This window comes from Symphalangus syndactylus, chromosome 12 (assembly GCF_028878055.3).
Source record: "Symphalangus syndactylus isolate Jambi chromosome 12, NHGRI_mSymSyn1-v2.1_pri, whole genome shotgun sequence".
NCBI lineage: Eukaryota > Metazoa > Chordata > Mammalia > Primates > Hylobatidae > Symphalangus > Symphalangus syndactylus.
Genome location: NC_072441.2, coordinates 126,557,199 through 126,566,286, shown reverse-complemented (window position 1 = coordinate 126,566,286; position 9,088 = coordinate 126,557,199). Strand labels below are relative to the sequence as shown.

Below are 9,088 nucleotides of genomic sequence, written 5' to 3'. Positions count from 1 at the left end.
TCCTTGACCTAAATGTAAAACTACAAAATTCTTAGAAGAATCTAAGAGTTGCTTAAGCATAAAACTCTAAGAAGAGGCCAGGTGCGGTGGCTCATGCCTGTAATCCCAGCACTTTGGGAGGTGGAGGTGGGTGAATCCCTAGGTCAGGAGATCGAGACCATCCTGGCTAACACGGTGAAACCCGTGTCTACTAAAAATACAGAAAAATTAGCCGGGCGTGGTGGCGGGCACCTGTAGTCCTAGCTACTCGGAGAGGCTGAGGCAGGAGAATGGCATGAACCCGGGAGGCGGAGCTTGCAGTGAGCCGAGATCGCGCCACTGCACTCCAGCCTGGGTGACAGAGTGAGACTCTGTCTCAAAAAAAAAGAAAAAAGAAAAAACCTCTAAGAAGAAAACATAGATGTAAACCATCTTTATTAGATGAGGCGATGATTTCTTAGATATAACACCAAAGCAGAGCAACAGAAGAAAAATTAGATAAACTGGATGTCATCAAAACTTCTGTACTTCGAAGGACACCATCAAGAAAGTGAAAAGACAATCCAAGGAATGGGAGAAAATATTTGCAAATCGTATACCTGACAAGTGAATTCTAACTAGAATATATAAAGAACCCTTACAACTCAACAAGAAAAAGACAAATAAACCAGGCATGGTGGCTCACACCTGTAATCCCAGCACTTCGGGAGGCTGAGGCTGGAGAATTCCTTGAAGCCAAGGAGTTCAAGACCAGCCTGGACAACATATCAAGACCGTCTCTAAAAAAAAAAAAAATTAACCAGGCGTGGTGAGCCCAAGAATTTGAGGCTGCAGTGAGCTATGATTGTGTCACTGCACTCCAGCCTGGGTGACAGACTGAGACCCTGTCTGTAAAAAAAATTAAAATTATGGCCTGGCACAGTGGCTCACACCTGTAATCCCAGTACTTTGGGAGGCCGAGGCAGGCGGATCACTTGAGGTCAGTTTGAGACCAGCCTGGCCAACATGGTGAAACCTTGCCTCTACTAAAAATATCAAAATGCCTGGAATCCCAGCTACTCGGAAGGCTGACGCAGGAGAATCGCTTGAACCCGGGAGGCCAAGGCTGCAGTGAGCCGAGATCAGGCCACTGTACTCCAGCCTGGGCGACAGAGCAAGACTCCATTGCAAAAAAGAAAAACATAGGGCCAGGTGCGGTGGCTCACACCTGTAATCCCAGCACTTTGTGAGGCTGAGACAGGCAGATCACCTGAGGTCAGGAGTTCGAGACCAGCCTGACCAACATGGTGAAAACCTGCCTCTACTATAAATACAAAAGAACTAGATGAGTGTGGTGGTGCATGTGCCTGTAATCCCAGCTACTTGGGAGGCTGAGGCAGGAGAATCACAGGAACCTGCGAGGCAGAGGTTGCAGTGAGCCAAGATCACGCCACTGCACTCCAGCCTGGTGACGAAGCAAGACTCTGTCTATAAATAAATAAATAAATAAATAAATAAATAAATAAATAAAAACATTTAAAGAAAAATATTATTTGGACTATTGTGGGGAAATAAACTGTAGATCAACAAGGGCAGAAATTGGTAAAACAAATATAAGATTATTGCAATAATCCAGATATGATGATGGCTTGGTGGTGAGAGGTGGTAAGAAGTGGTCAGATTCTGTACATATTGAAGGTAGAGCACACCAGATTTGCTAAAAGATTAAGGATGAGGTATGAGAGGAAGAAAAGGGTCACAGATCATGCCAGGGATTTTGCCTGAGCAACTGGATTAATGAAATTGTTTTTTACTGAGATGAGTAAGACTATGGAAGAAGCCAATTTAGAGAGAATATCAGGAATTTGGCCTTTGACTAAATTTGATACACTTTTAGATATCCAAGTTGAAATGTCAAGGATGCGGTTGGAATAAGAAGAGTCTGAAGTTCAGGGGAGAGGCCTGGGTTGGTGATATAAATTTGAGTGTTATTAGCATATGGAGGCATTTAAAGCCATGAGATTGGGTGAGACTGTCTGTGCATCAGAGTGTCTATAATAGAACCCAAGAAGTCCAACTACCAAGCCCTGGGCCACTCCAATGTTAGGACTCAGGGAAATGAAGAGGAACTAGTAAAGGGGACCAAAGAAAGAGCAACTGAGCTTAGAGGAAAACCAGGAGAATATGATGTCTGTCCTTGAGCCAAATGAGCAACGTGTTTCAGGAAGGAACAAGGAAGGAAGGAGTGAGAAAGCATGTCAAATCTTATCAAAGAGCTAGTTAGATGAGGATTGCAATTAATATCCAGAGTTAGCAACGTGGAAGTCTTTGGTGACCTTGGTAATCGTTTCAGGGGAAGGAGAAAGAAAAGTATAATTAGAGGAGGCTTGAGAGAGAATGAAAAGAGAGGACTTGGAGTCAAGAAAAACAGATAATTCTCTAGAAATGTTTAGCTGAAATGAAGAGCAGAGAAATGGTGTGATACCTAGTAAGGGATACAGAATCAAGAGAGGTTTCTTTTCTTAAGGTGAGCAATAACGCGGCATTTTTAAAAAAGTGAGTGGAATGATCTGGTAGAAGAGGAAACACTGATGATACAAGCAAGAGAGGGAATTGCTGGAGTGCAGGGGAAAGAACTGGCTTTGAGAATACCGAAGAGGGCTGAGTATGTGGGCATGGATGCAGGTGGATGGGTTATCTGCTAAGAGGGAGGAAAAAGGAGAGGATATGAAAAGTTTGAAAAAAGTTGTGAAATAAGCATTTAGGAAAAGTGGATGGACTTGAAAATGTAGTATGATTCCCAGGTAGCATTAAAAGCCCACTTGAGGTCAGTGGCGATGAATTTTAAGAGTCCAGTTGACACAGTTGTGGGTTTTTCTTCATCCACTTTCCCAAAGGCAGACAGTAGGTAGAGTTAGGTTGTTCAGGGTAGGGATCTTGTGAAGCAAAATGAGAATGCAAGAGGAGGCAAGAGGGAAGAGGACCTATCAAGGGAGTGATTTTAACATTGGACCTTGGAATCTAGGTGGGTTAAAAGGGAAGTGAGGACACAAGATAGGTGAGGAATGGTGAAGAGATATTAGGATCACTGGATTGTAAGGCCCAGGGAGGGATCAGAGAAGTGTTGGAGTCAGGGTGTTGGAAGGAGTGAGCTGAAAAACAGGAGATTTAGCAAGATAAGTAAGATTATTGGTAGATTATCAATAATTGGTAATTATTAATTGGTAATTAATAAATGGTAGATAATTATTAATAACTGGAAGCAACCTCTAAAAAAATCATAGTATTAAGACGCAGTTCATGCCCTCTAAGTGCTCACTCTGTGATGGGAAAGACAAGACAGAATGAAATAAATATTAAAGAGAAGTACATGCTGTCGGGTGCAGTGGCTCACGCCTGTAATCCTAGTACTTTGGAAGGCTGAGGTGGGCAGATTGCCTGAGCTCAGGAGTTCAAGACTAGCCTGGGCAACATGGTGAAACCACATCTCTACTAAAAAAAATACAAAAAATTAGCTGGTCATGGCGGTGCATGCCTGTAGTCCCAGCTACTCTGGAGGCTGAGGCAGGAGAATCGCTTGAATCCGGGAGGCGGAGGTTGCGGTGAGTGGAAATTGCACCACTGCACTCCAGCCTGGGCAACAGAGCAAGACTCTGTCTCAAAAAAAAAAAAAAAAAAGAAAGAAAGAAAAAGAAAAAAAGAAAAGAAAAAAAAGAGGGAAGTACATGAAATGGCTGTGGGAGCCAAAAGGAAGCTAGCTGCAAGTAAACGTGAGGGTCAGATCGAGGAAAGCCTCCAAAGCAGGTGGCATTTGAATCAAGCCTCAAAATGGAACAAATGCAGCACATGGCCTGAATAAATGTTCACAGTTATACCATTGCAGTGAGTGCTCAGAAAAGAGAGGTTGGAGTGCAGGGTGGGAGCTATGGCAGGACATGAGACTAGAAAATTATTTGGAAGAGGCAAGGGATTTTTGAATGCCAGGCTAATGCCTAGGCATTTTCTTTTGTTTTCTTTTTTTTGCAGAGGAATAGATAATAGTGAGGTTAGGGGTTAGAGGTTATTATTCTAAATAATTGATGCTGACTGGGCGTGGTGGCTCACGCCTGTAATCCCAGCACTTTGGGAGGCCGAGGCAGGTGGATCATGAGGTCAAGAGTTCAAGGCTAGCCTGACCAACATGGTGAAACCCCATCTCTACTAAAAATATAAAAACTAGCCGGGAGTGGTGGCACATGCTGTAGTTCCAGCTTCTCGGGAGGCTGAGGCACAAGAATAACTTGAACCCGGGAGGAGGAGTTTGCAGTGAGCTGAGATAGCGCCACTGCACTCCAGCCTGGGCGATAGAGAGAGACTCCATCTCAAAAAAAAAATGCTCCCAGTTGTTTATCATGTTATGAAGTCATACTGGTTTTTTTGTTTTGAATAGTCTAGTAATTTTATTCTCCATCATGTCCTTAAGTTATATTAGGGAAGTTTTATGCTTTGGATTTTCTGATTGTCCTTTTAAGATCATCTCCCCTCTATGGCAATGATAATGTTGTTTCTTTCCAAATAATGTTCTGTCACATGCTCATTCACTTTTTCTTCCAAATGGCCTTCGACTTCATCCCCTAATGTTGGTAGGAAAGTCTAAGATCCCTCAGCAATCTGAAGCTCCTCTCAGAAAGAGGTGAGGAGTGGGCTGGATAGGATCAGTACTATGCTGTCCAGGGCATTCAGACCCATTGAAGTGGATAAGAATTAAAGGTGAACAGTCAGATCCTCCCAGGGAGAGGAAGCCACAAGAGACACAGCCTCACAACTGTGTTGTCACAGTGTTTTCAGAACTCAGTGCCAATACCAATGATGGGGCCAAGCTTTTTGCAAGTGACTCTTATTATGTCATTTGAAAATATCAGAATCTCTGTCTTCACAGGCTAACCAGATAAGTATTGAAACCATTAATTTCTCTACCATGTCACTGTGGCTTTGGGCAAGCCCCTTCCCTCCTCTGGACCCAGGGTCCTGCCTATAAAACGAAGGGGCTCTATTCACCCTCCTGTAGGATCCCTTTCAATTCTGACAGGCTCTAATTTTTCTGTTATCAGTTATTCTTTATTAAACTTACAGTGTGCCAGCTTTTTTCAAGATGTGAGACCCTCTCATCCTCTTACTCCTCTCCTCAACCCCCTGTTATGACTTATGTTGGGCTTTTCTTGTTTAAAACATTTGGAAAAAGTGGTGTGTTCACAAGACCTTTATTTGCCCTAAGACGTTTGAGAGAAAATCATGTGAAGGCCTTTGTTTTGTTCCAGCAGCCAAAACAATAAAACCACCAGAATTGCGTGCAGCATCATTTTCTACTGCCCTCAAGTGGTGGTGGCTCAAATGTCTTTTCCTGGTTGCAGTTTAAGGAATAAAACGTGTTTTCAGAGGAGCTCTAGGCATCTAGGAGAGGGTAGGAGAGTCATAGACTCACTAAGGGCCTGAGGTGGAAAGGCCGTTACAGGATGTCTGATCTAAGTCCCTTGTCTTGAAGAGGAGAGACTGAAGTCCACCTTGGTTCTCTGATCAGTGAACAAATCTAGTTTCTTCTATCTTTAAAGAGCTATTTTATGACGCTGACTCTATTTCTGGCTCCATTTCTCTGATCCCATTCACAGCGAAATTTTCTAAAGAGTTACCTCCATACTGTTTCTATTTCTTCATCTATGCTTTATTATTATTATTACTTTTTATTTATTTTTTAAAAACAAAATAATAATCTCACTCTGTCACTCAGGCTGGAGTGCATTGGGCTGATGTTGGCTCATTTCAGCCTCTGCCTACGGGTTCAAGTGATTCTCCTGCCTCAGCCTCCCAAGTAGCTGGGACTACAGGAGGACGCCACCAAACCTGGCTAATTTTTGTATTTTTAGTAGAAACAGGGTTTCACCATGTTGGCCAGGCTGGTCTCGAACTCCTGACCTCAAATGTTAACCCCTCCCCCGCAGGACTTGTCTCCCAAAGTGCTGGGATTACAGGCATGAACCACCGTGCCCGGCCTTACACTTTATTTTTTAACTTTTTACTTTGAAATAATCTCAAACTTGCAGAAGAGCTGCAGAAATATTACAAAGAATTCCCAGATGCCCCAGAAGTTCCCATGTGTGGTCATATGCCTACATGCATATACATGGATATGTATATTTTTTCCTGAGCCATTTGAATTGCAGTAGTTACCCCTAATACCTTAAATATTTCAGTGTGTATTTTCTGAGAACAAGGACATTCTCTTACATACCTACATACCCACTCAGTATGACGATCAAATCCAGAAATTTTAAATCGACATAGTGCTTATATACAGTCCATATTCAAATTTCACTAATTGGCCTGATAATGTCCTATATAGCAGTATTTTCCCCCATCCAGGTTCTGATCCAGCGCCTGATCCAGGTAATGCATTATACTTAACTGTCATGACTTTTAAAAAGGTTTTTTTTCTTTTAATTATTATTTTTTAGAAATAGAATCGCTCTCTGTCACCCAGGCTGGAGGGCAGTGGTTCAATTACAGCTCACTTACAACCTTGAATTCCTGGGCTCAAGCGATCCTCCCACCCCTGCTTCCAGACTAGCTAGCTAGTACTGCAGGCACGCACTGCTGTGCCCGGCTAATTTTTTAAAAAATTATTTTTGTAGAGGCGGGGTCTCATTATGTTGCCCAGACTGGTCTGTAATTCCTAGCCTCAAAGTGATCCTCCTGTCTCTGCTTCTTAAAATGCTGGAATTTCAGGTGTGAGCCACCACACCTAGCCTGTTATAACTCTTTAGTCTCTAATATAGAATAGTTCCCCAGTCTTTCACTATTATTCATGATATTCACATTTTTAAAGAGCACTGGTCAGGTGTTCTGTAGTGTCTCCCCCTGTTTGGCTTTGTCTCATGTTTTCTCACGAAGGGATTTACATGTTTTTCCAGGCAGAAATACTAGTTATGTGATGTTGTGTCCTTCTCAGTGCATCATATGGGGAGAAACATGGTGTCACTTGGTCCCCATTATTGATGGTGTTCACTTTGATCAGAGGATTAAGGTGGTATCTGCCAGATTTCTTCACTGTAGAGTATTTTTTCCTATGTAAGTAATGGTAATCTGTAGAGAGGGACTTTGAAACTATGTAAATATCCTGTTCATCTTCAAACTTTTTCCCAATGGTTTCAACACTCATTGATAATTCTTGTCTGAATCAATTACTGTGATAGTTGCAAACTGGTGATTTTCTACTTCTATCATTCCATCTACATTTTTTAGTTGGCATTCTACTGTAAGCAAGAACACAGAGAGAATTTCCTTCTTTCTAATTATTATCATGAGTATAAACTAATGTATTCTTAATTTAATGAGTTATAAACCATTACCCTTATTATTTTTTAAATGTTCAACTTGTCCCAGGTTTGGCCAATGAGAGCCTCTTCAAACTAGCTCCTGTGTCCTTTTGACATGTCTTCATCACTTTTTTTTAACACCTCCTTGCTTTCTGGCATAATAAGATGTTCCAGGCTTATCTTGTACTTTCACTACCTAGTCCTGAAAATGAGCCATTTCTCCAAAGAGCTACTCTTTAGTGGGGAATGGTACTTAGAAACCAAGATTTGGGCATCAGATGTGCTCATTCCTATCAGAGTGTAATTGCTTCTAGGCCATTTTAGTAAACAGAGCCAAAGGAGAAAAATAGCAACCTAATTTTCTTTAATTATTATTATAATTATTTTTAACAGAGACAAGGTCTCACTCTGTTTCCCAGGCTGGAGTGCAGTGATGCTATCATAGCTCACTGCAGATTTGAACTCCTGGGATCAAGTGATCCCTTCACCTCAGCCTCTGGAATAGGCTAGGACTACAGGCCACTACACTCAGCTAATATTTTTAAATTCTGTATAGAGATGGGATCTCACTATGTTGCCCAGACTGGTCTCGACCTCCTGGCCTCAAGCAAACCCCCTACCTTGGCCTCCCAAAGTGCTAGGATTACAAGCATGAGCCACTGTACCCAGCCCTGTTCAACCATTTTAAATTAAGAATTCATTACTGATACTTTAATTCCAGTTTTAACACCACAGGGTTCTTTCTCCTATTCCTTATTTGCATTTCCCTTTTCCCACAGTAAGAACTCTGGCTCTCAACAACATCAATGTCTTTATTCATTTATTTAAAATTATGATATAGGCTGGGCATAGTGGCTTACGCCTGTAATCCCAGCACCTTGGGAGGCCAAGGCAGGCAAATCACTTGAGGTCAGGAATTCGAGACCAGCCTGGCCAACATGGCGAAACCTCATCTCTACTAAAAAATACAAAAATTAGCCAGGCATGGTTGTGCATGCCTGTAATCCCAGCTACTAGGGAGACTGAGGCAGGAGAATCGCTTGAACCTGGGAGGCAGAGGTTGCAGCGAGCCAAGATCGCACCACTGCACTCCAGCCTGGGCGACAGAACATGACTCCATCTCAAAAATAAATAAATAAATAAATAAACAAGATATAAACAAAATAGAATTGCTACATCCATTCTGCTAACAAAAACAATCTACTAAACAGGGTTCAAGATTTGTTTGCAGTTTTGTTCTGTTTTTAGACAAAAGGTGTATATTCAAGTACTATTTTCCAAAGTATTTGGATTCATTTTTTTTCCTTCAGAGTGATTATATTACTTATTTAAATATAGTTTGGTTCACCTGTTTCTGTTTATATTCAGTTTTAGGATCCCTTCCATTCTTGTTTATTTAATTCCATTTTTAAATATGTAAAGGTAAACATTTTCACAAAATAAAAATCTATACAAAAAGCATATAGAATGCTTCACAGATGTGTCATCCTTGTGTAGGAGTCAAGCCAATTTTCTCTGTATTGTTCCATTTTTTTTGTAAATATGCTGTCAAAGCAAGCACACCTCTAATTCATTCTTCAACTTATTTAATTCTTACTTAGACCACCCACTTCGCTGATCCTACTCCTGCCAAGATCATCAGTGACCAATATTTTCCTTAGTCTTATTTGACCTTTCCACTCAGCTGACCTCTCCAATTTTCTTGAAACCCTCTCGTCTCTTGGTTTTTGTGATACCACATTCTTCTGATTTACTCTCTCTTCGCAGGTCTGTCCTCACTT

At 41.6% G+C, this 9,088-nt stretch overlaps 1 non-coding gene across 1 annotated transcript; it reads right to left on the bottom strand.

Moving 5' to 3' along the window:
• Nucleotides 1–8,763: 8,763 nt before the first annotated feature.
• Nucleotides 8,764–8,868, bottom strand: LOC129469290 (U6 spliceosomal RNA). The gene has a single exon (XR_008652981.1). It is a non-coding gene; the product is annotated as a U6 spliceosomal RNA (small nuclear RNA).
• Nucleotides 8,869–9,088: the final 220 nt, after the last annotated feature.